Consider the following 27,603-nt stretch of genomic DNA (forward strand, 5'->3'; position numbering starts at 1 on the left):
TTAATTGAAGTCCTTGTAATTAGTATTATCACATTTGCAATGAGGGTTCTTAGATCTGTCCTTTTATGTGGGTGAGTCTCTGGACATATTTGGAAATGTGTCACTGCATCTAATAGAATAATAAAATAGAAATGATGGAAATATTGGCCTTTAGCACAGCAATATGTGATTCTGTTTCCTCTTTTGATTTCTAAAGTACTCCAGTTCATTTGAACATATTTACATCTATTATCTGCACATATTTTAGTCTCACTACCTGAAAGTTTGAAACATTATTACTGTGAAAATGATTCTCTGTTAATTTTAATTGGTGCACTGATGCCACTTTTTGATCAACAAATATTCTAAGGTTTTTATTATAAAACCTGTTTAACCTGCCTCTTCATCTTCCTGTTTTGAACATAGTAATTCATTTAGGATTTTTGAAAAGTGGTGTCTGAATTTTTACCTAAATTTGAATTTTATGTATCAGGAGCTAAATTTGCTTCTACATTTCTTTCTGGGAAAAAAAAATATATTTTAAGACTTAAAGGAATAGAGCTCCTTTGGAGATTCAGATTGAGAGATATATCAGAGTATTTATCTCTAGTCCTTTTTTTCTTAATGAACTTCATCTAAAAAAGACAAAAGATAGACCATCTTTTTGAAGTTAATGGGGAGATACCCATTTTGAGCAATGGTTGAGGTTTAAACCATGTCTTGTTTTATGTATTGGTATTTCTCAATCTGTTTGTAATACTAAATATATTAATAAAAATATATATATTTTTTACAATAGGTTCCTGTCCTGAGACCACAGCAGGATGTGCCTTGGACAAAGGTAGGCACATTTAAAATATATTTCAAATTTTCTTCATGAGTAAAGTATAAAAATGTTATAATAATTACATTATTGTCTCAGGCTTAGATATATGGAATTATAATACATGTTTATGTATATGATATATACTCTTTCATCTGGCAAAATATGATTCTAGCGGTAAAGTATCAGAATAAAATATCTGATTATTAAATACATAGCATTGCCTGGCCACAGAATGCCTTAATCCACACAACCTATATTCAAAGGACTATTGTCGCTAATGCTCTTGCAAGTAAAACAGTGGAACTATTCTAAGGCTGATGGAAGGTATTTAACACAGTCTTTAATGACGCTGATGAGTAAATTACTGAAATAGGATATAGGTCAGTTAAATTACCAGTCAAGAATTACCTAAGAGTGTCTAGGTTTTGGTGAATCAAATGGTGAAATTAGTTTAAAATTACAAATCAGTGTGAAAATAGGAAGCAAACAGGAAAATAAACACACACGCACAGCTAAATAAGTACATAAATGTGCTATATGAAAGATAAGGCGGCCAGTATAAGGCTGATACAGGATGCCTATGATTTCCTACCATGGGTAAAACTGATAGCTAGTGGGAACCTGCTCTGTAGCACAGGGAGCTCAGCTAGGTGCTTTGTGATGACCTAGATGGGTGGGACGGGCGGAGGGTGGGAGGGAGGGGATGTATGTATACATATAGCTGATTCACTTCATTGTACAGCAGAAACTAACACAACATTGTAAAGCAACTCTACTCCAATTAAAAAAAATGGAACAAAGAACATTATAAAGATCAAGAACTGTAATAGCCTTGAATCCTAAGAGGGAGCTGAAAAGAAAGTGTATATAATGAATAAAAAGTACTTGGTAGGAGCTCTGAGTTAAGACCAAAGGAACTAAGATTGTCAGGGACTGTAATGGAGAAAGGCGAAGACAGATGAAAGTGAAAATGAAACTCACAAATAGAAGCTATTAAAACTCACTATGGAGAAAGCATGAGAAGACTTGCTTGAATTAACACGTGAGGAATTTAAGTGATAAAGTATTGATAGAAGGTTTGATGTTGTTTATTTAGAGGTATTTAAGTATCAAATGGATTCACAAATGTCAGATTATAATTTCTCTAAAGCTTCTCTAGATCATTTACTCTACCTGGGGGTCCTTCCAACCCCACACAGAAACTGGCAAGGCAGTTCTTTTTATTTTTCTGCATGATAAAGTAATTTTATATTGAAAGAAAAGTTGTAAGTTGGTTTGTGGTTATAAGAAAAATGTGGCTATATGCGCTAACATGAATAATAATTGATGTCTGTATGCATAGTTTTGGGGGAAATACTCTTATATACACATTTATATTTTAAATTTGGCTCTAAATATATGGTGTGTGTTCCACATTACCCTTATATGAAAGAATAAGCTATTCATCTGCATATATGGATAATTTTCTGAGATTTTAATATTGAAATACACTTAGTTTTTTTCTTGACTCTTTTTCATATGTTTTTCCTCTTAGTCATTTTCAGTCCCTATTCAGAGATGGGTATGACTTTAGAATATGCAAGGAAAATATGCCAGCCGATGTGCTCTGCCAGACAGGGAATGAATGTCTCCAGGCACAAATCTCTGTTGTGTCAAGGCTTTGGCATGACATTTGGCAGGGAACTAAATCAAACATAGCACAATGCAAATAATCTCGGTTTCCCATAGATGTACAGCCTCAACCTCGAGCTGGCTGTTAGTCATTTCTCCTCTGTCCCCTGATATTCCAGGGAGCAACATTTCTGGTAATGAACTGAAAACTAGGGCATTTCCTAGGTGTTCTCATAGTGTGAGGAAGTGGGAGGATTGTGGCTTTGGAATTGGACCTTCCTGAGTGTGAAATGCCACTTTGTCATTTACTACTAGCTGTGGAATTCTTGGAAGGTTACTTCAGATATAAAATGAATTTAGTAATAATTATCACAGGGGTTGTGTGGCTATTAAAATGAGGTAACTGTCCTAAAGCACCTCTTATACATGCTACATAATAGACACTTAATAAATGTCCTTTACTCCTTCCCATTTCTGTAATGAGTTCAGTTTTGTGTTAAATTTGTAAATAACCATCTCCATCATTCTGTGAAGAGAAGAGAAATGATTCTGTATTTGTAAGCTTGAGGTTATGTAAGCATTTACAGTGTAATATTTGTCTTTATCTTTGTGCACTCTTTTTGGTGAAGGAAGTGTTGTGAACTTCTTGATCATTATTTATATCAGTTCTTTTTTTAAAAAAGATTGCATTTGAGGGAGTTCTGTGGCACTCTAGAGTTTGGACTCGGTGCTTTCAATACTGGGGCCTGGGTTCCACCCCTGGTTAGGGAACTAAGATCCCATAAGCCATGCAGCGGGGCCAAAAAAAAAAAAAAAAAAGATTGCATTTGATACAAAGGGTCTTTATGTTGTACAAGAGCAGGTTGCAGGTCTTTGATTTAATTTTAGGCCTTGTTAGTGTGCTCAAGGATGAAAAACCACATTGTAAAATGTAGACAGGGGCTTAGAAAAATTGCATTTCCATAGCACACTCAAACTATCTTAGTTTAATAGTTCACTTCAGCTTCCTTATTAAGAAATTACTGTGTGTCATATACTGTGTTAGGTGCTAAGGGTGCAAAGAAGAAAAAGATAGAGGTTCTCTGCCTTCAGGGGAATTATAATCTTAGCAGGAAGGAGACTTGGAAACGTGTCATTTTAAAAATGTGTGTAACATAATATAGGCGTGAGGTGCCAATGAGGGGGCCCTATGGAAAAATCATTCCAATCAGTCTGGCTCCCTGGAGGGTTTGACACTCAGGTATCTTGAAAGGTGATGATGAATTGGTTGGTTATCAGTTGAATGTAGAGGCATAAGGAATGTGCAGATGTCAAGAAGAAAGACAGGAAAATCAGTTAGGAATCTGTTGTCTGAACTAAAAGAGAGATGGTGGTAATAAAGGTATAGACTTGGAATTGGGAAGTGAAGTCCTCCCACTTTGTTCTTGAAAGTATAGATTTAAGATATATTTGAAAGTTATTTTTATAGGAGTAAGATGTTTCATAGTGTTTTTAATAACATGATAATAGGAACCAAATTATTAAATCATAGGGAAACTGTCAAATAAATATTAATATTTAAGACATTTTAAAGCTTCTAAAATTCATTATTTTGAAGATTATTTAAGGATGCTGTGTTCTTAAAAATCAGGCCAAACTCTGCAACAGTATTATAATACCATGCCTCTTCTATACATGTGCTTTTATACACATATTTATATAAAACACAGAAACACAGAGATACTCAAATGATTATATATATGATGTGCTTTTGTTAGGGGATAGGTTCAAGGAAAGCACACAGAAAAAGACTGGAAAGAAACACATCCAGCATGATTAATGGTGATTATTTCTGTGTGGTAGGTATATGTGTGACTTTTATTTTTCTTGAAATTTTATGTTTTACATTTTACATAATGAACATGTTGAACACATTTTATGTGACTCCCATGAGTCCTGCCTTTGTGTAATTCCCTCCCATTGAGTGTGGGCAGAACCTCTGACTTTCTTCTAACCATTGAAATACAGAGAAGGGGACAGGATACCCACTCCTGTGATTATGTTGTATGACAAGGGTGATGAGATGACAGCCCTACGTGTACATTACATTATATAAGAATACATTTTGTTAGAAGACTGGTTCTTTCTCTCCTGCTGGCCTTGACGTAAGCTGCCATGGTGGGAGAGGGTCTAAGGAGAGGGCAACATGGCAAGAAACTGAAAGCCTCTAGAGCTGACAGTGGCCTCTGGCTGTCAGCCAGCAAGAAGTCAAGGATGCAGTTCCTACAGTCATCAGCTAAATTCTGCCAACAACCTGAATATACTTGTGCTATATAAAATATATATCTGCCCCCAGTTCCTGGCTCAGAACTCCTAAAACTGTTGTAATTTCCTAAGAGCACTAGGAGTATCTTTTGTTCTAATATTTGGTCTTTGACCCCAGTTTCTGATGCAGAGCTCCTAAAATCCTTTGGAATTTCCTGGGAGACAGGAGTGTTTTTTTGTTCTAGTGAAGTGACTCTTGGTGGGCTCCGAGATGGCTTCATGATGGGGGCTGGTCACCAAAAAGACCAAGCCTCGATTAGAAGCTTAGAACTTTCGGTCTCTTCTCCCATTTTTCAAGAAGGGGGAGAGAGGCTAGAGATAGAGTTATGATTGATCATACCTATACGATGAAGGCTCCAAAAAATCCCCCAAATAAAGGGTTTGGAGGGCTTATGGGCTGGTGAATACATCCATATGCTGGGACAGTGACACACCCCAACTCCATGGGGACAGAGGCTCCTGCCCTCAGGACTCTTTTAGACCTCACTCTGTATATCTCTTCATCTTGCTGTTCATTCACACCCTTTAATATACTTGTAATAAACCAGTAATCTAGTAAGTAAACTTCTTTCCTGAGTTCTGTATGCCACTCTAGCAAGTTAATCAAACCCGAGGATGAGGGTCATGGGAACCTCTGATTTATAGCCAGTTGGTTGGAAGCACAGGTAACAACTTGGACTTGAGATTGGCATCTCAAGTGTATGGGGGGAGGAGGCAGTCTAATGAAACAGCCCTTAGTCTATAGGATCTTTGCTAAGCTAACTCTGTGCATAGGTCCAAGTCATGCCTGTACCTATGCACAGAAACTGCGAGATAATAAATGTGTGTTTTGAGCTGCTAAATTTGTGGTAATTTGTTATACAGCAGAGGAAACTAATTGCTACAGACTCAGCTGTGTCCTCTCCAAATTCATATGTTGAAGATCTCACCCCCAATGTGACTGTATTTAGAGATAGAGCTTTTAGGAGGTAATTAAGGTTCTATGACCTGAGGGTGGGGTCTTGACCCAATAGTATTGGTGGTCTTAGAAGAAGAAATCCTACCTTTCCTCTCTGCATCTCTGCCAACATTTGGTGTTGTCACCGTTCTTACTTTAGTCATAGGTGTGCAGCAATATCTCATGGTAGTATTAATTTTCATTTCTCTAATTGCTAATGAGTTTGAACATCTTTTCATGTGCTTATGTGGCATCTGTATATCCTTTCAATGAAATACCTGTTCACGTGGTTTTCCTGGCTCATAAATGGAGTGCTGCTTTTAAACAGTTGAGGTTTAAGAGTTCTTATGGTTAGTGTGTTGAGTAATATGTGTATGATGGCTGAGAGGAGATGGTGGAGAAGATGAAGAGCTATTATTTAGAAGTCCAGATAGGGAAACAGTCAGAAAGTAGTTTTATATATAAGTCGGAAGCCCTGGCAAAACGTCAAGAATAGAAATGGATTATAAGGATATGATAGTCAAAGATATGGGAGTAGATCTTGGAGGACAACTTCAAGCTCTTGTGTTTTCCTGAAACACAGACTGTCCCTTACGCTCAAAAATTTCACTGTATGTTAATAAAGAAAGGCACTTCCATTCCCTGGACTTGAAATTTTATATAAAACACCGTTTTCTCATTTACCATAGACCTTCAATACTACTAGTATTTGAGTGATTTCAATAAGATCTATGAGTTTTCTTCAGTGGGAAAATTAAATTTATGTTTGGTGTGTGGCAAAGACAGGGATATAGGAAAGGCTTGGTAGGGCTACAATCTGGAACTCATGTTACCCATAGAAGTAGGGTAGATATTCTGTAAGGAGATCTTTCTCAAGACACTGTAAGAAATTTCAGTTCAGAGGGCAAATCCATTATCTGGGAAGGCTGTTGATACAGCCATGGCAGTTCATTAAAGCAGTAAATATAGGGACTTTAACATGAACAAATACACAACATCAGGTGGGAGGAGAAGAAAAAAAAGCAATATCTTAAAGTGTAGAAAGACTAGAGCATGTTTGTCTGTAGAGGTATCCATTGGCAAGGTAACAGTTCATCTGAGAGAGACATTGATGGTTCAAAGATATCTACCTCATCTTCTGATCTTTCTGCAAAATTTAAAATATGGTACTGGTGCAAACCAAACAGAAGTCCACTTAAGGGAACAGGGACCAAGAGGCTCCCCTGCTGTACTAACACTAACCCTATAGTTGCTGGATTTTGGGGACTCCTGGAGGGGAGGCCAAGTCTGCAAAGACAGTGGGAGAAAGGGGGTTTGAATCAGTGCCTATTTACCAACTCTATATAAGTACTTTGATATTTTAAGAACCAGTGTAGCCAATACCAATACCAAATTGGCCAAATACTAGCATGGACTATATGTCTATTACTAGTGGGTCACAGTGGAACTGGCTAGGAATGGAATGACTAAGCAGAATCAACAGGCCTGCTTGGTCACAGATAAAAATTGGGAGAAGAACAGTAAGGACCTACTGTATAGCAAAGGAAATATACTCAATATCTTCTAATAAACTACACTGGAAAGGAATCTGAAAAAATATATATATATACACACACACCCACATGCACATACTCGTATATATGTATGTATAACTAAATCACTTTGCTGTACACTTGAAACTAATAGAACATTGTAAATCAACTATACTTCAATTTTAAAAAAAATCAGGAGAAGGATTATTTTTGACAAGTATCTTACTGTTGAGATTAACAAAATTGTTTTGGTAGAAGAATCTGAAATACTGAAGATATAAATATCTATCTATCTATCTATATTTTTTTCCATTAAACACTACCTGCTGTCCTCTGGCAAACCCACTTTCCTGCTGGATGATGTCATCGCTACCTTAATCACAGTTGGAGACCCCATAGCATTTCAGTCCCTTTTTGTTGTTAAAATGTCTTATTTTTGTTGTTATGCAATTGTTTGGATTATCTCAAAGTTTCAGCCTAATATTTGATTCAGAGATCTTCCCCTTGCCTGGGAACAGGCTAGACTTGATGTCCTATTAGTTCTGTATGTTTTAGGGGTTGTGGGGAGTGGTGGAGGTGAGTGGCAATGAAGGAATAGCGAAAGGGTGCCAGAGCACCCTGCTTTCTCAGATCCCTTCCTCCTTCTCTGTTGTTATTTGTTTGGGTTGGGGCAGAGGAGGAAGAATTGAATATTTCCATGTGTGACTACCCTTGGCAAGTGGCTATCCACCCTCTTTTGGTTGTCACTGCTGCTGTATTTCTGGCATTCAGTGCTTTCTACAAACCTGGAGCTCACATGCTCCCAAATAATGCTTTTGGTGGTTCTCCAAGGTACCTCTTGAGAGCACTCTGATATAGTTGCCTAGTGTGTCAGACCTGGCTGAGATTTGGTCTCTTTCTACCTCTCCTCACCCCTCATCAGCCTCCATCATACATAGGTGGTCACATTACAGACCACCTGTGAGAACATACTTTGGTTCCCTGTTGCTCTCAGATGAGAATTGCCTTAAACTAAAAGGAAACATTAACACAGAAGTTAATTCTGTGGAAGTAAAAGAGCCTATCTGTTTTCTTAAAATAAATGGTGTTGTTTTCTTTCAATAGGAGAAATTAAGTCTGATATGGGAGAGTATGGTATATTGAGATACACATACACACACACACATATATGTATATATATATGGAGAGAGAGAGAGGTAGATATAGATATATACCATTTTTATTCTTGAGATATGAGAGCTGAGTAGTTCAAATACAGTATGAGGATATTAGGCTGTGTTTGTAATGCACCCAGTCAGGATTATTTGGTGACTTTTCCCCAGCAGTGCCAGATGTTCACCAGAGGAAGAGTGCTATTAAAATCATCCAGGAAATGGCTTCACATGGACTACAGACTGTGTTAGGAGGGAAGTGAAACCAAAGTAATGATGATGGTCTTGTGGAAAATGGAGAAGTCAGGATTCTCAGTTATGATGAGTGGGATGGTCAAGTGTATATACATGTTTTTGGAAGGATAGATTACCATCTATATCCTATGTAGTTTTTATAAAAATTCTACAAGGTAGGACTATCCATATTTAGATGGGGAAATTGAGTTATAAAGTTTGGCAGGCGAATTCACTTTTGACTGATTGTACATCCCATATTCTTTCTATGAAATGATAATGCTTAATATCGAAAAAGGGAATGGGAGTGGGATATAAGTTGGTTATGATTAAAGAGTAATTATTTTATAATATGTCATTGCTCTTAATTTCCAACTCCTTTAACTTTTGCTGAAATTGTCTTTCTTACTGAGAATAATAACTGACAAAACCCCACAAAATCTATATAAAAATATCTTTTTTCAAGTGCATAAAGTTTGTGTTTTCAGTTGCTTATGAAAGATTTATTTAGCCTAGAAGCTGCTGTGTTAAAAATCAAAGGATATCAAATTTATACTTCCCTACATATTTTGTTTTATCATAAAATTTAAATAGTTTTGTGTGCACATAGCAGAGCTACCATTTGCATGAAACTTAACTAAAAAGTAAATATTAAATGTTTTCAAATAGAATATAAAGCTGTAATCACTTGCTTTTCTTTGCTCTTTTACTCTTTCTATTATGAATAAGTGCTAAGGAAATGATCATAAAGGGAATTCCAGTAAACTGCTCTGTCTTTATTATATTGTCTGAATTCCTATGAAGTTTGCTGATATACTAACTAGACTATCCAAGTGAAAATACTTCTGTAATAAACATTTTTTCCAGAGCTTTGAAGAAAACAGTGATTCCGTAATGGTGTTTTATGAAACACATTCTTATAGAAATGCCCCAGATAAGATGGATTCCATGGAAAAAGGAATTTGAGAAACACTGTTTACCACGCTCCCGTATACCACATCACCCTATGGGAGGTTTAGCTTGTTGATCAGCATGATAAAGACATTGAAAATTTCTGCAGTGGGAAGTTAATAATTTTGTGCTATAAAAGCTTGGGGCCAATATAGCCACACAGCAGGCAGTACTTTTTAATGCTTAAGAGTGTGTCTTTGGAGTCAGACTGAGTTTGATCCCCTGCTCTACTATTGTTTTTATAATTGAGGTAAAATTCACATAATATAAAATTAACCATTTAACATGAACAGTTCAGTGACATTTAGTACATTAGCAGTCTCTATTCACAACGTCTGTCTAGTTCCAAAACATTTTTATCACCCCAGAAGGAACTCAGTACCCTATGAGTAGTTGTTCCCTATCCCTCCTTCTCCTACCTGCTCCATGTTGAAATATTGGATGGACTTTTTTACTTACCCTCCTTGAGAATCAGTTTTCCTCTTTATTCCTATAAACACAGGAACGGGGGGCTTCCCTGGTGGCGCAGTGGTTGAGAGTCCGCCTGCCGATGAAGGGGACGCGGGTTCGTGCCCCGGTCCGGGAGGATCCCACATGCCGCGGAGCGGCTGGGCCCGTGAGCCATGGCCGCTGAGCCTGTGCGTCCAAAAATCTTAAACACAGGAACGGCTTTCACCTTATATGGTGGTTCTAAGTAGTCAGTACAATAACCCTTACAGTGCATGTAGAACACTGTGTGTATTAAATACATGTTAAATAAAATGTTAAACTTATTGGATTCTATTCAGCATCCAAGGGAACAAGTGGTAAAAAAGCACTCTCAAAGAAATGCTGCTACAAGTCAGCAGAACAGGAAAAGACTGAGAGGAGCTGTAGACCTTGGATTACTTAGATCTCACTGATAACCTGGTGCTCCAGAAAACTGACAATTAGCACCCATGCTATCTCTCTTTACATATAAAGGTTTAGAGGTAGAAGTTAGGGTAGAGAGCTGCTGAGGGAAAGAGGGAATTTCCCAGGAACCCCTGATCTGAAAATTAGAGGAATATAGAGGGATTTTTGAAAGGGAATCCTTTTCTTCAAGAAATGAATGAAGGAGATGGAACAGCTAACAGCAGCTCTAACCTAGGCCTAATTATTTTCCAGTTAATACCGTAAGTATTCATGATGATGAGATTTTTTTAAAGTGTCAATGGCATGAAAAAAACAATGTGTAAAAATATAATATAAAATTACATGTAAGTGTATATTTATATATGCAAATAGGTGTAAATTTAATTATAGTTGTATATAATGGAATCATATTCTACAGTCACCACATAGCTCCAGAAGAATTTTCACCAAAACGAGAGCAGTAATTGCCGCACACTGTATCAGAACTTCAGGTGTTTTTCATTTGCTTCTGTATTATTTTCTGTAATTGTTGAAATTGTCTATACCACTATGTGCTAACTTACAAACAGAAACAAAATAATAAATTTGTATCTACTTGATAATAGTCACGTTACAGCCTTACTTTGTTTTGATATTTTTACCCAATTTGTCTTGATAGTTGCTGGGAGAGCAAACTCTTCAAAAAATGTATCAAAATGTTTCAGAACCTGAAGCAGGTTGGCTTGCTTTCAGGACCCTACAGAGGAAAGAATGAAAGAATCTGTGGAGTCCTCCTTTTTCCCCATAAGTATAAGGTACCTGTGGACCCTAATAACATACAGCAAACCGGAGTTGTCAATTCTTCCTTCCCCTTTTTTGTTTAGTCTATCCAAGTTTTCCTCCAATTTTTTCCCCCTAAAACAGGATTATACTGTTAATTTCTAATTTGTTTACAAATTCCACAAAAGATAACATACTCAGTGATTTTTATTTTATTTATTTATTTATTTTTATTTTTTTGCGGTACGCGGGCCTCTCACTTTCGTAGCCTCTCCCGTTGCGGAGCACAGGCTCCGGACGCGCAGCCTCAGCAGCCATGGCTCACGGGCCCAGCCGCTCCGCAGCACGTGGGATCTTCCCGGACCGGGACACGAACCCGCGTCCCGTGCATCGGCAGGCGGGCTCTCAACCACTGCGCCACCAGGGAGGCCCCTCAGTGATTTTTAAAGGGGAAAGAGTTTATCACTTTTTGCTACACAGTAAAGTTTAGCTTCCTGTTCCTGATCTTCTGCAGTCTGTACTTTTCTTCATTTGCCTCCTGGACCGGAGTGTAAGCTCTTGTAGTTGTTCTCAAACCTGCCTATCTTCATAGAAATCATCTGGGGACCTTGTTCAACGTACAGATTCTTCGATTCCACCCCAAACTTTATTTTTCTTTACGTATAGAATGAGGTTTGGCCATTTCTAGATCGTACTAAGGCATATGATTCATGGATTACACTTTGAGAAACACTGGAAGGTTTATAGCCCTCAATGTTTAATCTGTTTGCAAACCTGTGATTTGAAAAACAAAACGAAAATTTCTTAGAATCATTTTACTTATGCAAGTTATCTGTAATTCTATTTAGCTCCTCTCCTTGAAAATGTGTTTGGTGATTCAGGTAGAACATGACAGTTTATGCATCATCGAAATCACGTGGACCATCCCCAAATGCAGAAACAATCAAACAATCTACTTTACATTCTACTTCTTTATAGAATGGATACAGTCCAACTGCTCATGACATGTGGAAGAATAAAATCTTCCAGTTATATTTTGTGATTAGGTTAATGTGATTTCACCAGACAGTCTTGTTTGCAATAAATTAGTATTTAGTACATAGTATGCAATAGCAATGTAATGATATTTAATTTATATAATATATGTAGTTGAGGTTTTTTCTTTAAACTGTCTCAGATGTACTAACATATTTTTCCCCAAACATCCCTGAGAAGCAGACAAGAACTGCTATTTATCACCATTTGCAGATAGACTGAATCACTGAGCTATTAAGTAACTTGAAGAGTCACAGTCAGTGACTAAGTCAGGACAGACCCTTCATCTGCTAGTTCCTTGTTCAGTAATTCTCTTAACAAATCCTGTTGCATATATTTCTTCCTATAAGGATTTACAAATAATTCAGTTTTCTGGGAGATTCTTTATCATGGGGTGTGTGAGAATTTGTACCCTTTGGAAAGTCAAAGACTGGAAGTGGGAAATCATATTAAAGACAGTTCTTTTCAAAAATAACTTTCTCCTTCAATTTTCACCACTTCTATTTCATAGAAAACTTACTCCATTTATTCATTCAGTAATGTAACATTTGCTAAGCATATTTAATATGTCTGGTGCTCTGCAAATAAATAGGACATAAGCCTTATTCTCAATTTGTGCAGTCTGATAAGGAAACAGAAAGACAGAAATGGTATCATGTGATAACAGCTATAATAATAACAGCTATATTAGAGCTAGGTGTTATGTGCAAAGGGGCTTATAGGAAGAATCCCTGAGTCTGTCTGAGGGAGTTGGGGAAGTCTTCTCAGAAATTAGAAAATTTGAGCTGGGTTTTGAAGGAAGGGGAGGGGGGGTAAGAATTTACAAAGATTCAAGGTAAGGATAGGAGCATGGAAAGGTGAGAATAGAGGAAAACCCTAAACATAAGTCCTAGCCAGTCCAAGATATAAATAGAGATGCCTGGATTTAAAATTTAGAGGCCTAATAAATACACCTGTAATTTGTGGAGGGCATTTTCACCACCCTGGAATCCTCCGTTTTGGAGCCTTGGCATTCTCCACGGAGAACAATGTGGATCACACCCAGAAATGAGACCTTTAGTGAGATCCATGAAACCATCATCATTCTGGCAGCCATGCTGATTTAGAAAATCAGACCTCTCATTATAAAATGTATAGAAGCAAACGTAAAAGAGAGCTAGTGTTTTTAAATGGTAAAACTAAACAAAGGGAACAAACGCTCACTTGCTAGGCTGGCCTTGTATGCTTCAGCCCGAAGGGCATTTTTGCAGCCAAGTAAGAAGCCCACAAAACATAGTAGAAACACTGACAGATACTTAACTGTACCAGCTCTGGTGGGTACAGCCATAATTCCCTTCATAATACAAATTAATATGTTGTCCAGAGGGGTCCCTGCATTTGTGTTGAGTGTCTTTTGAAAAGTTCCCGTTCTGTGCTATGAAGCCACAAAGTAAAACTGGATGATTGTCTCTGGAATAGATTCTGAACTGGGCCCCTTAATTACAGTACTGATATCCTTGGGGAAGGCAAAATGGAAATGTCCTGTAAAGTCTGGAAATATAAAATAATAAACCAAAGAGAAAAAAGCAAACAATGAAACAAACTTTATTATTAAAAGTCTGATATTTCTTCGGACAAGGTCTACTTAAAAGCTTAGTATGCCAGAGGTGAGAGAGGGCAGCTTGCTTTAATTTAAGTGGGGTTAGTTGTTAAGCAGGTTATAAGTACACTCTGTATTTGCAGAATCATGTGGTGGGGCAAAGTTCAGCCATCCCAGTGATCTTGATGACCAAAGTGTCCTACATGTTTTCTAATCTAATGCAAATCATTTCAATCTTAGGTAGCCGTATTTCCAAATACCATTTAGAGCTTTAGTGACTTGTCCTAGAAAGGTCCTATAAAGCCACATTTAATGGGTTTTCTAAACAATGTAAAAAAAAGATTTCTTTAAATGTGTTGTGCAGTTTGTGATTTTAGCGTAAAAATCATTGTCCTCTGTGCCCACTACTGCTCCCTTCACCTAATGCAATTTTGAGGCTTCTTTACTGAAAATGTTGCAATGTCACTTTCTTCTCTCTGGATCTGAATGCTCCCAATCATGGTCTTAAGATTCCACGTGCAGAGCTGGGGTTCTGACAATTAGAAAAGCTCCATAGAATTTGGAAAATAATACTCAGAGAATCCTGAAAGGCACAATTTTCAACAGAAAATTAGGAAACAAAGATTGTTGTGTCAGCTTTTCCAATGTAAACTATATAATTTTGAGTTCATTATAACCTCTGTGGGCCCTGATTTGCTCGTCTCTAAAATGAAGGTCACAGACTGCCTCTTACGTCCTTTAATGTTGTTCCATGGCACCATTTAAGCCTGCTAATGAATTACTTAAATATTGAAGTCCACATTAAGCCTTATGGAAAAGCATAACTGTCAAGATTTTTCTCTCAGTTACTTGTGCTAATAGGGGCCAAAATGGTATGGATACTTTAAATTCAGTGATAATCCCCAAACTTCAATTTAGCTAAGTGTTCCAACCTCCTCTCCTGGCAAACCATTTACAGGGGATTCAAACAATTAGCACACACTGGCATGAGATTTATCTCCTTTGTAATTTCTGCCTTCCTTAATGCCTTCCTACCAGAATATTTTAATATCTAAATTTCCAAAAATAGAAATGAAGAATAAATCAAGAATAGCTGTTGCATAGTCTTCTAATGGTAGTGTTGCAAAAATATTCCAACACTGTTATTATTCATAATAATTTATCAAGCGCTTATGCCAGGTGCTTTACAAGTCATTTAAATATCATAATCACTTTGTTGGGTAGTATATTGGTTTCCTAGGGCTACCATAACCAGGTACCACAAACTGAGTGGCTTAAACAACGGAAATTTATTGTCTCACAATTCTGGAGGCTATAAGTCTGAAATCAAGGTGTCAGCAGGGCTGGTTCCTTCTGAGGGCTGTGGTGGAGAATTAATTTCATGCTTTTTTCTTAGCTTCAGTTTTTTTGTTTTTTTTGTCTTGGCAATTTTGGCACTCCTCGACTTGCAGATGTGTTATTCCAATCTCCACCTTCATCCTCACGTGATGTTCCTTCTGGGTGTCTGTCTTTTTACGTGGTGTTCTTTTCATAAGAACATGAGTCATGTTGGATTAGGGGCCCATCCTAATTCAATATAATTTCATTTTGGCTCGATTATTTCTATAAAATACTCTATTTCCAAATATAGTTACATTCTGAGGTACTGGGGGTTAATACTTCAATTTAATTCAGTTCATTAGAGGTGGGTGGTATTCCCATTTTACAGATGGGTTAAGTAAGGTTACAATGTTGAGTTAATTTTCCTAAGGTCATAAAGCTAGTCAATGGCAGACCTGGGATTCACATCCACATTTGATGACTTCATTCATAATTTAGCTAATAATCTTGGTATTCAAAAAGAAAACCGGCTGTATCAGTGTCCCAGGACTAAGAATACTGAACATAAACTTTCTGGTAACTTTAGTGATGTAGAGGATTCAGCAACACTGACCAACATCGAGGTTTCATTGGTGGCACCAGGGCTAAATCTGTGTTTGTCAAAACTGATCCTTCAGTTCTCCAAGCCTGGGCAAGGATTTGAAAAAAGCCTGAATCTCAAGTCATCTTGAAGGAGCTCTATATACATAATAACCCTGAGAAGTTTTATATTCAAGTATGGCTGCAGGAGAGTAACAAAGAACATTCTACAGTTATATGAAGAGTTGCATTAGAAGATCAAAATTAACCAGCATCACATTTCCAGTTCTTTTTCCCCAATTATGCTTTAATGTTTTTAAACAATTGGTGTTCGTGAAACTGACTGGCTGCCCGTTAATCTGTCTCTGCCTTGAGCACCTCTATTTAGTATCCCATACAGATACTAAATGAATAAGGCAGAATCTTGGGCCTTTGGAGGAAGCAGATGGGCTTCAGGATGGGAGGGAGGATCTAAATTTGGAAATTGGGGTAAATAGGAAATTTTCCATTAGGTCATTGAGTTCCTGGAATGTCTGGGTTCTTCCAATGAATAACCTTTATTATCCCAGTAGTTTCATAAAAATGATACTTCCTCACAAGATATCCTGGCAGTGGTTGGAAATGTCAGTTTTTCATGATGCCCAATATTATGTTAAAGGGGGAATTAGTTACATTAATAAACATAGATTTTTTAAAAAATACAATTCTCTGTGGGAAGTTAAGGGACATTAGCCACTTACAGTTTAATGAAATCTATAATGTTCACTCTGCTTTAAAGAACACTCCAATTGGTTACTGTGAAACAAGTGGAAATCTTGATGTAGGTCTGGGACAAAAAAAGGAATAAGTAGTTCTCAGCAAAGAGAAGTTATGGTAGAGGCATCTTGGTTTGTGAATTTGTTAGCCAGGGAGTCTATTTTCCTTTGCATTGGTACTATAGAGATTAATCTGTTTATTTCCGGCCATATTTTTGGTTTGCTTTAAAATTGAAGAAGAGCAAAACGAGTTTTTTTCTGAAGAGCAAAACGAGTTTTTTTTCTGAGTGCCATTAACATTATTTTGTTTATGACCATTTCAGTGATAGATACTTGGAATATACAATTGTTAGAATCAATTTAAACATCTAAATAATTATCACCTTTGATCACATTTAGGATATGCATTGGGGACACGAATAAAGAAGTTGATATAATGGTAAAACCTTTGCAATTTGTATTAGTAATTGTTGATAAACCAGGGGTAATGTTAAGTAAAACAGATTTACATTAATCACACAAAAGTTAATGTTTTCAGTTGTTATCAGTTGAAATACTCTTTTCCAAAATCACGTACCTATTTCTTATGAAGTGCTGTATAAGTAATTTCACAAACATCAATTAACATATGAGCATCCCTTATTTTATTTAGGTACTAAGAAAAGATTGCTGGTTATTTGAAGTGAGTTTGGCTGCATCCAACTTTAAGTGAATTCAACTTCTTTTTCTTTTCTTTTTTTTTTTTTTTTTTCATTTCTTCCTTCCTTCCTTTCAGATGAAGGGGGAACAGAGGCAGGAAGTGTTCCTAAGTGAGAGCTGTCCTAATTACTATACTCCTACCTTCTGTCTATGAGGTTTTCAAATGATCTGCCAGATTTTTAATATAAATCCCTTCCTGGGGCCTTCCTTCCTCAAAAAAAAAATAAAAAAAATAGAACACACAAAACTGATTTATTATTAAAAAGGCATACTTCCTCCACTGACCCTGGGGTGTGTACACTCTGTGGATTTTATATAGAATATTGTCTTGTTATGGAGTCTTGAATTAAGACTGTTAAACAATGATTGATCTGATAATAATAAATATTTGGTGATGCCATCCAGTTTTTTATTATATTCACTGCTGTTAGGATTTAGGGGATCAATAAATAATACCCTGTTCTTCCCCTCCTGAGCTGAGAATCAATTCGGAATTAAGACCCAGGAGGCAGAGAAATAGAGGTCAAATAGACAGTTTTATTCTAAGGATGATGGGAAAATGTATTTTTAAAAGTTTAGGCAAATAACTTAATACCCCATGACTGATTTAAGCAGACTTTCCCACTTAGGTATTGGCACAGCTGAACAAGTGAAGGCATTCCTGGTAGGACCGAGTTGTCCCCTCTAAGCTTATCACATGAAACCAAAGAATTTGACTGAGACGTGAGGACCAACAAGCATTGAGAGAAGCTACAGCCCACAGGGGGCTGAGCTAGATGTGCTCAATACCTTCTGACAACCTTTGGGATGAGAGGAGTTGGGAGAAGGCCAGGTGGGTTGCTCTAATGGATACGCTCATGAAAGCGAAGGAAGATTTTTACCCAACATCCTCCATCTAGGGTTCTCTCAACTTGTTGGGCTTCCTAACACTACTAATTTCCCCCATCTAAAATTATTGCCAGCCATGTTTTTAATTACAGATTAAAATATTACACGATAAACATCAGTGTGCAATCATATAATGTTTCTGACATAGATAGCCTCAAATATAGACAGTATAATTCTTCCATTATTAAATTCCCAGAGATTGACTAAAGTTCCCTAATTGTATCACCTTGTGATGTAAAACTCCAAGTAAATCAGAAGCCAAAATTCTTAATCTAAAGTCCAAAATGAATTTGCTTAGCCAGCTAGTCAGTGCTAACTGCTCTGATTCCTGAGTAGTGCAGGTGACTTCAGCAGCTGTCATTAAATAAAATGGCTTCTAGTTCTTTCATCACTTCATATATCCTCCTCCACACTCAGGTAACCACCATCCTGATTTTCTCTGTAGTTTTTATTAAGTGTATATCCCTCACAGTTAGTTTTGCATGTTTTCGAACTTTAAACACATCAAATCATGCTGGACATGATGTTTTTCCTTTTGCTACCATTGGTTCTGAATCATCTACATTAATGCACGTAGCCAGAGTTCATTGATAGCTTATACCACAATTTATTACTTCCAATGGATCATTGTCCGTTTTTTATTGTTCCTGATGCAAAGAACAGTGCTGATGTGAATGAACATTCATGGAAATATTCAAGGATTCCTTTAGTGTGTGTTCTCAGTTTTTAAAAACTACAGTGAGTGAATAGATGATTATAGCACAGGCTTTATATTTACCAAATTTAGAAAACACGAAACCTATATCCTATAGCAGTGAATCAGATATTTAGTGGTGACTGGTGGATGGAAGGTATTACATGAAAGTCTTACTTCAATCAGACTTGCTAAGATGTCAGTCAGCTCTCTGGTTTCCAAAACCTGTGAACTCCTACAAGATCACTTCTGTCATTAACTTAATCATGGCACTACATTGACCATGGAGGAAATCTACCTGCACATACGATCCTTCACCAGAGAGTGTCATTTGAAACTTTCCGGACATCTTGCTAAGTTTAGAATCTTGTAAAGATGGCAGACTCACTCATTAGGTATATACTGAGGTGACTCTCTTTCCCAAATGATACATTCAAAACCTTTTAATTTCCGTTTCTTATTTGAGCCCTGGATCTCTGGAGCCCTGATGCTGTAATGAATTTTGTTTCTGTCTTACGACATAGCTCACACACTTTCTGTGAGCAGGAATACTGTTTTGTCCTTTGTGCCAAATGCTACCACTAACTCTAGATATGGAAATACTTAAGCCTATGTAACATGCTTTCTTGGGAGAGTTTGTTGTTTAACCTCACACATGTTTCATCTGGAAAATCAGCTTGATTTGAAACTATTGATAGTCCTGAAGCATGTATTCCCAGGTTGGTCAGGTGAGGCCTAATACCTCTGTCAGGAACTACTCCCCAGAATGGTCCCTCCCTTTTTTCCAAGCCTTGATAAAACATCTACACCTTTAGAAACATCAGAAACCTCTTTATTTCTGTAATACTTTTCTCTGTAGCAATGGAGATGTCGCTAATGTTCAATTTCCTGCTGCTGTTCTTTTAACAGGTTTCTAGGAGGCTCAGCTGAGTTTTTAACTGTTAAACTTTTCTAACACATCTAGAACTGGTACAGTTTGCAGTTTCAGGATATTCCGTTTCGTTTTTCTTCCACTTTGCTTTGTGGTCTAGGCATTTGTTTTGGCAGTATACTTCTCTAGACTGTGTCTTATGACAGTTAAAAAAAAATGAGTACTGCATCTGACAAAAGGAAGTGCTTCTCGAACACATCTTGTATAACTTCATCTCCTAACATTGAATAGTCTTTCCCAGGATATAAACTCCTGCTGAGTATGTAATTCAGACCTGGTCTCAATACATTACTCCTGTCTCACCACACCATATGCAAAGGCATTGTGGAGGTGATGGAACACAGTGAATTTTAGAAATGGAAAAAAAAAGGCCCATATGCTAGAGTACAAAGATGGGAAAGAAATTGAGGTTATAAAGGTAGGCAAAGGGCCAGACTATGTAAGGTCACATAGACTGTGGTAAGGATTATAATAAAAGGGATCCTCTGCTCTTGAGTTTAGAATCTTCAGAAAGTTTGTGCAGGAGAATGAAACAGCTAAAATCTTCTGAGAAGTGTTGTGATATGTAAATGAGTAAAAATCATGGTGGTACTGCTGAAGGAAATAGTAATTTGTCCTGGTATATACAAATAGTTATTTGTCCTGGAAATTAAAAGAATGACCTCTAGCTAAAGGGTATCCATTTTCAGTGGGCTGAGTTACATCATCTTGCTGTCTGTTTGCATTCTCCATGACCATATAGGTTTTTACCCAGAGATTGTCCAGGAAGCTAGATTCAGCCAAAATTATTTGGGTAGTGATGGTGATTGAAGAAAGAGAAATGGAATGGAGTGATGTTTTCCAAATTCTGATCTCATTTTGTGAGTCATTTTGTGGAAGAGAGAAAGGAATTTTTTTTTTTTTTTTTTTTTTTTTTTTTGCTCTACTTCTCTCTCCAGGTGGGATTGATTTTAGTTCTAGGAAACAGCTCATCAACAAAAGTAATAGAATTACTGATTTCATCCTTAAAAAAAGTTTATATTTAGCATAGCACAAGACATAAAGCTGTTTTATTCCCACGCTGCATCTAAGACGTAGCCACTCAATCTATAGCTAGTTAAAATAATTATTGAAGAAAAAGCACAGATATGATGAACTTTGGTTCCTTCCCAATGTCTGCATTTTAGTCTGAGTCTGCCGTTGGCCCTTGAGCAATGAGGGACTTAAGGCACCAAACCCCAGTCTGAAAGCTGCCTGTAACTTTGCAGTAGGTCCTTCCTATGCATGGTTCCGCATCTGCGGATTCAGCCAACCATGTGGGTCGTGTAGTAAGTAGTTAGTGAAAAAGATGCATGTAAGTGGACTCCTACAGTTCAAACCCGTGTTGTTCCAGGATCAACTGTACTTTATTTTGGTTAAATAGTTCCATATTTTAATTTATAAGAATTAAGTATTTTTCATGTTAACTATGTTTTACCAATCCACTTGTCTTTGGACATTACAAAATGTTTTAATCAAAACCATTTATTTATTCTACATAGCTATTAGTTAGCTTGTTATCATGGGAATCAGCTTCAAAGGAATTTTTTAAATTGATTTCTGATATATTGATAATGTTCCACTGCTGCATTGGAACTCCATGCAAATGATATTTTCAAGCATATATTTACAGTTTCCAAATTTTTGGTATCATTAAAGTTGCTGGAGATCTCACATAAAAGCTGTATGATGAATTAGATTATGTTCCAGTTTATAGTCTTAATAATAGCTATTTATTGAGCACTTATTAATTGCCAAGCACTTCAGGCTATCATTTATTGATTAATTTACTCTTTAATCCTTTCATTTGACGTGCTGAATGACCTCTTGGGTGTAAGGCATTATCTTTATTTATTCAGTGAGTCAAATCAACAATGTCTCTGTTTTCAACATGTTAGGTCACAGTGGAAGACAGATTTTTATAAAATCTCTTTACAACAAAATAAAGTATTACCTAAGTATTGTAAGTGCTCAGGAGAGGTACAGATGCTTCAAAAACAAAATAAAGAATTGACTGAGGGATGTCAGCGAGCGAAGGTGTTTCTCATTTAATTCTCAATGTGACTCAGTGAGCTTGCACTCTGGTGCCAGACTGCCTGGGTAGGAAACAAGACTGCCATCATTGCTGTGTGACCTTGGGCAAGTTACTAAAACTTTCTGTGACTCAGTTTTGTTGTGTATAAATGGATATAAGGATACTACCTTCTTAATTAGGTTGTAGTGAATATTAAATGTTTAAAGGAATAAATAACTTGCTCAGCGATAGTAAGATTAAGAGTTAAGATCCAAAACTCCGTCTGGCTGACGTCAGAATAGAAGTTTTAATCACTGTGTGATTTTTGCTAGGTGTTAGAGAGCCTGAAGGGAAGCTCTGTTCTCTGTTTGGATATCCAGTTGTAAGTTATAATGCTAGTCAACGTATTAATCTTTGATAAGGGAGAGGGGCACTGGTCATTTGACAAGGAGATACTTGTGCAGGCTTCATCGTGGTGATGTTGCTGAAACTTGCTTTCTCTGAGACTTATTCCCATCTTTGGCATATGGTACGATATTTCATTTGTTATTTTTTATTAGGCCCCTTGAGGAACAGTATAATAAAATGGTTTAGGACACAGACTGTGGAGCTACACTGCTGGGGTTCAAATCCTGGCTTTGTTACTTACTAGCTGTGTGACCAGGAGTAGATTGTTCATCTCCGTGCTTTTGTGTCCTTCCTATGAAATGGAGATGGTGATGGTAACATGTACCTGCTAAGGCTATTTTAAGTACCCAGTGAATAAATATGTATAGCAGAGAAGGGCCTGGTCCATAGTGAGCCTTACATATGTGTCAAATAACAGACAAATAAAAATATACCCCATTCTTTGATGAAAGTTCCATCGTTTGGATGCAGTTATCATAAAATCTAGTTCCTGAAGTCACTCTTCAAAATAGTGGCAGCTGTTTGAAACCTGTGAAGCAGGATCACATTTCCTTGTTTTAAAATGCTTCTTACAATCCAGAACAACCTAATTCCCAAACTTAGGCATGGCAAAATAAAGGGCACTAAGAAAGCAAAATGCAGTTGTTGTTTTTTCCGCTCTCAAGACTGGTGTGATGATTACGCTCATATGTGGAATCTATAAAAAACAAAAGAAACAAAACAAAAACAAATTCATAGATAGAACAGCTGATGGTTACCAAAGGGGAAGGGATTTGGGGGGGGGCAGTGAGCTGGGTGAAGGTATGGTGATGGATGGTAACTAGGCTTGTAGTGGTGATCACTCTGTAGTTTATACAGATCTTGAACTATAATGCTGTGTACCTTAAACTTATATAATATTAAAATGATTGGTCTGATATCTTTCTACATTTTTTAAAAAATCTACCATGAACAAGGAAAAATCACAACAAGTAGAACTGATTCTGTTTACAGAACCAGCTATTCCAACAGGAACTAAAAAATTATCTCCTCGGGAATCACTCAAGAAAACAGTACGTTTTATGTTGGAAATGTGTTCTTTGAAACAATTTCCATGCTTCATCACCTGCCATCTGAGTCACCATGAACACCAACTAACTGAAAATTGTTTGTAGCTCATTTAGGTATTTATGAATCACTTTGTATAATACCATCTACAGGACTAGCTGTGAACACCAAGAACTTCAGTGATTTTTCTCCATATATCTAGTTGCCCCAAACACCTGCTTTTAGACTTTATTATGTAGAAATAAAAAGCATTCTGTTTCCAAGAAACTACTCCACATAGGGGTAAAAAAGGGATATTTGTTTTCAAAATGTGTTCTCAATTAAACATGTAAAACAAATAAACACACTAATAGGGTTTTCCATATTATTCTTTTATAAAGCATATTTCAAGCAGGTGGAATCCACTCTGGAGATCCAAATATGTCTTTAACAGGTCTCAAGGTGCTATAGAGCCATGCAGGAGCAGATCAGCCAGCCGGCAGAAAGATGAAAACCTAGCAGGAGATGGAGTCTCCTAGTGAAACTTGCCATACAAATAAAAGTTTAAGGAATTTATTATGGCATCTTCGCCAATTAGAATTAAACACAGGGTAGGGGCTGGCAAGTGGAGTAGATCATTAGAGTATTTGCTAATGAAGAAACAGACTGGGAACAACGGGATACTAAACGTGTCAGAATCAGATTTAGGTCCTAGAAAATGGTATTTCTGGCTTAGTGCCTCAGCAGAGCTTAAATAACCAAGAATCAGCTTATTTGCAAAATTATTAAACTTGGGAACTTCTTCTGAGTCTGATGGGAATGAAGGATCTGGTTATGAGACATTTCTAACTGGTTCTACCCGTCCTTCTAGGTTAGAAACTGTGATAGGGTTTCCGTAGTTGTTACCATGAGGGGACTTGTTTGGAGAGGTTACCTCTCTCCCATGGTGCTGTGGTTAATGTTGGAATTTTGAGAAATGAAGTGCCTGAAGTATAAAGGTGATGGGTTCATGAGTTGACATCACTGGTACCGTGAATACCAAAAACTCAGCCGGAAAATAGCAGTTGATTCAACAAACATTTATGTAGTCCCTTCCAAGTGTTCAATTCTAGATTCTAGGCACAGATGTGCAGTAGTAAATAGGACAGACAAAATGAATCCAATTGGCCTTCTAGTGGGAGACTGAAACTGATCTTTACAAAAAGTACACAGGATCCAAGTGAAATCCATCCATGATAAAACTCCTCTAGTTCTTCCACTCAGTTGCTTAGTCTTTAGGATTGTCACGGTCAGGGGGAGAAATTAAGGTATTGCTACCATTGATCCCTCTGAGCAAAAGGAGTAGGCAAACAGTAGCCATATGAGCTCTGAAACGGTATTGATTTTGGCAATTTGGAGAATTGTATCTATATCACTAGAATCTCAAAGCACGTTTGTATAATCAGTTTGTGGTTCTATGTACAAATACTTATAACATTTACCATACCTGGCAATTATTTGTTTACTACAGTTTGCGCTAACATGACCCTTTTAAAAGCAGAAACTGAGTCTCAGTCATATTTGTTTCTGATTCATAATTTTTTTTCTGAATGGATGAGTGAATATATAGATACTATTTTAACATAATATAAAAGGAAAAAAAAAGTAGAGGTTTTTGAAATATGGTGGAGTTAATGATTCCTACATCAAACTACATTTAATTTTTTTTTTTTTTTTAACATCTTGGGGTATAATTGCTTTACAATGGTGTGTTAGTTTCTGCTTTATAACAAAGTGAATCAGTTATACATATACATATGTTCCCATATCTCGTCCCTCTTGCGTCTCCCTCCCTCTCACCCTCCCTATCCCCCCCCCCCAGGCGGTCACAAAGCACCGAGCTGATATCCCTGTGCTATGCGGCTGCTTCCCACTAGCTATCTACCTTACGTTTGGTAGTGTATATATGTTCATGCCTCTCTCTCGCTTTGTCACAGCTCACCCTTCCCCCTCCTCATATCCTTAAGTCCATTCTCCAGTAGGTCTGTGTCTTTATTCCTGTCTTACCCCTAGGTTCTTCATGACTTTTTTTTTTCCCTTAAATTCCATATATATGTGTTAGCATACGGTATTTGTCTTTCTCTTTCTGACTTACTTCACTCTGTATGACAGACTCTAGGTCTATCCAGCTCATTACAAATAGCTTAATTTCGTTTCTTTTTATGGCTGAGTAATATTCCATTGTATATATGTGCCACATCTTCTTTATCCATTCATCCGATGATGGACACTTAGGTTGTTTCCATCTCCGGGCTATTGTAAATAGAGCTGCAATGAACATTTTGGTACATGACTCTTTTTGAACTATGGTTTTCTCAGGGTATATGCCCAGTAGTGGGATTGCTGGGTCATATGGTAGTTCTATTTGTAGTTTTTTAAGGAACCTCCATACTGTTCTCCATAGTGGCTGTACCAATTCACATTCCCACCAGCAGTGCAAGAGTGTTCCCTTTTCTCCACACCCTTTCCAGCATTTATTGTTTCTAGATTTTTTGATGATGGCCATTCTGACTGGTGTGAGATGATACCTCATTGTAGTTTTGACTTGCATTTCCCTAATGGTTAAAGATGTTGAGCATTCTTTCGTGTGTTTGTTGGCAGTCTGTATATCTTCTTTGGAGAAATGTCTATTTAGCTCTTCTGCCCATTTTTGGATTGGGGTGTTTGTTTTTTTGTTATTGAGCTGCATGAGCTGCTTGTAAATTTTGGAAATTAATTCTTTGTCAGTTGCTTCATTTGCAAATATTTTCTCCCATTCTGAGGGTTGTCTTTTGGTCTTGTTTATGGGTTCCTTTGCTGTGCAAAAGCTTTGAAGTTTCATTAGGTCCCATTTGTTTATTTTTGTGTTTATTTTCATTTCTCTAGGAGGTGGGTCAAAAAGGATCTTGTTGTGATTTATGTCATAGAGTGTTCTGCCTATGTTTTCCTCTAAGAGTTTGATAGTTTCTGGCCTTAAATTTAGGTCTTTAATCCATTTTGAGCTTATTTTTGTGTATGGTGTAAGGGAGTGATCTAATTTCATTCTTTTACATGTAGCTGTCCAGTTTTCCCAGCACCACTTATTGAAGAGGCTGTCCTTTCTCCACTGTACATTCCTGCCTCCTTTATCAAAGATAAGGTGACCATATGTGTGTGGGTTTATCTCTGGGCTTTCTATCCTGTTCCACTGATCTATCTTTCTGTTTTTGTGCCAGTACCATACTGGCTTGATTACTGTAGCTTTGTAGTATAGTCTGAAGTCAGGGAGCCTGATTGCTCCAGCTCTCTTTTTCGTTCTCAATATTGCTTTGGCTAGTCGGGGTCTTTTGTGTTTCCATACAAATTGTGAAATTTTTTGTTCTAGTTCTGTGAAAAATGCCAGTGGTAGTTTGATAGGGATTGCATTGAATCTGTAGACTGCTTTGGGTAGTACAGTCATTTTCACAATGTTGATTCTTCAATCCAAAAACATGATATATCTCTCCATCTATTTGTATCATCTTTGATTTCTTTCATCAGTGTCTTATAATTTTCTGCATACAGGTCTTTTGTGTCCTTAGGTAGGTTTATTCCTAGATATTTTATTCTTTTTGTTGCAGTGGTAAATGGGAGTGTTTTCTTGATTTCACTTTCAGATTTTTCATCATTAGTGTATAGGAATGCCAGAGATTTCTGTGCATTAATTTTGTATCCTGCTACTTTACCAAATTCATTGATTAGCTCTAGTAGTTTTCTGCTGGCATCTTTAGCATTCTCTATAGTATCATGTCATCTGCAAACAGTGACAGCTTTACTTCTTCTTTTCCGATTTGGAGTCTTTTATTTCCTTTTCTTCTCTGATTGCTGTGGCGAAAACTGCCAGAACTATGTTGAATAAGCGTGGTGAGAGTGGGCAACCTTGTCTTGTTCCTGATCTTAGTGGAAATGCTTTCAGTTTTTCACCATTGAGGATGATGTTGGCTGTGGGTTTGTCATATATGGCCTTTATTATGTTGAGGTAAGTTCCCTCTATGCCTACTTTCTGCAGGGTTTTTATCATAAATGGGTGTTGAATTTTGTCAAAAGCTTTCTCTCCATCTATTGAGATGATCATATGGTTTTTCTCCTTCAGTTTGTTAATATGGTTTATCACATTGATTGATTTGCATATATTGAAGAATCCTTGCATTCCTGGAATAAACCCCACTTGATCGTGGTGTATGATCCGTTTAATGTGCTGTTGGATTCTGTTTGCTAGTATTTTGTTGAGGATTTTTGCATCTATGTTCATCAGTGATATTGGCCTGTAGTTTTCTTTCTTTGTGACATCCTTGTCTGGCTTGGGTATCAAGGTGATGGTGGCCTCAAAGAATGAATTTGGGAGTGTTCCTCCCTCTGCTATATTTTGGAAGAGTTTGAGAAGGATAGGTGTTAGCTCTTCTCTAAATGTTTGATAGAATTCACCTGTGAAGCCATCTGGTC

At 37.1% G+C, this 27,603-nt stretch overlaps 1 protein-coding gene across 23 annotated transcripts in view; it reads left to right on the forward strand.

Moving 5' to 3' along the window:
• PTPRD (protein tyrosine phosphatase receptor type D) overlaps nucleotides 1-27,603 on the forward strand; it is a 2,143,853-nt gene that overhangs the window by 774,873 nt on the left and 1,341,377 nt on the right. For all 23 annotated transcript variants that reach the window (XM_049711289.1, XM_049711292.1, XM_049711307.1 and 20 more), the window contains exon 5: nucleotides 779-820. The gene's annotated coding sequence lies outside the window, so the exon portion shown is untranslated. The remainder of the gene's footprint in view (nucleotides 1-778; nucleotides 821-27,603) is intronic.

This window comes from Orcinus orca, chromosome 6 (assembly GCF_937001465.1).
Source record: "Orcinus orca chromosome 6, mOrcOrc1.1, whole genome shotgun sequence".
NCBI classification, from domain to species: Eukaryota; Metazoa; Chordata; class Mammalia; order Artiodactyla; family Delphinidae; genus Orcinus; species Orcinus orca.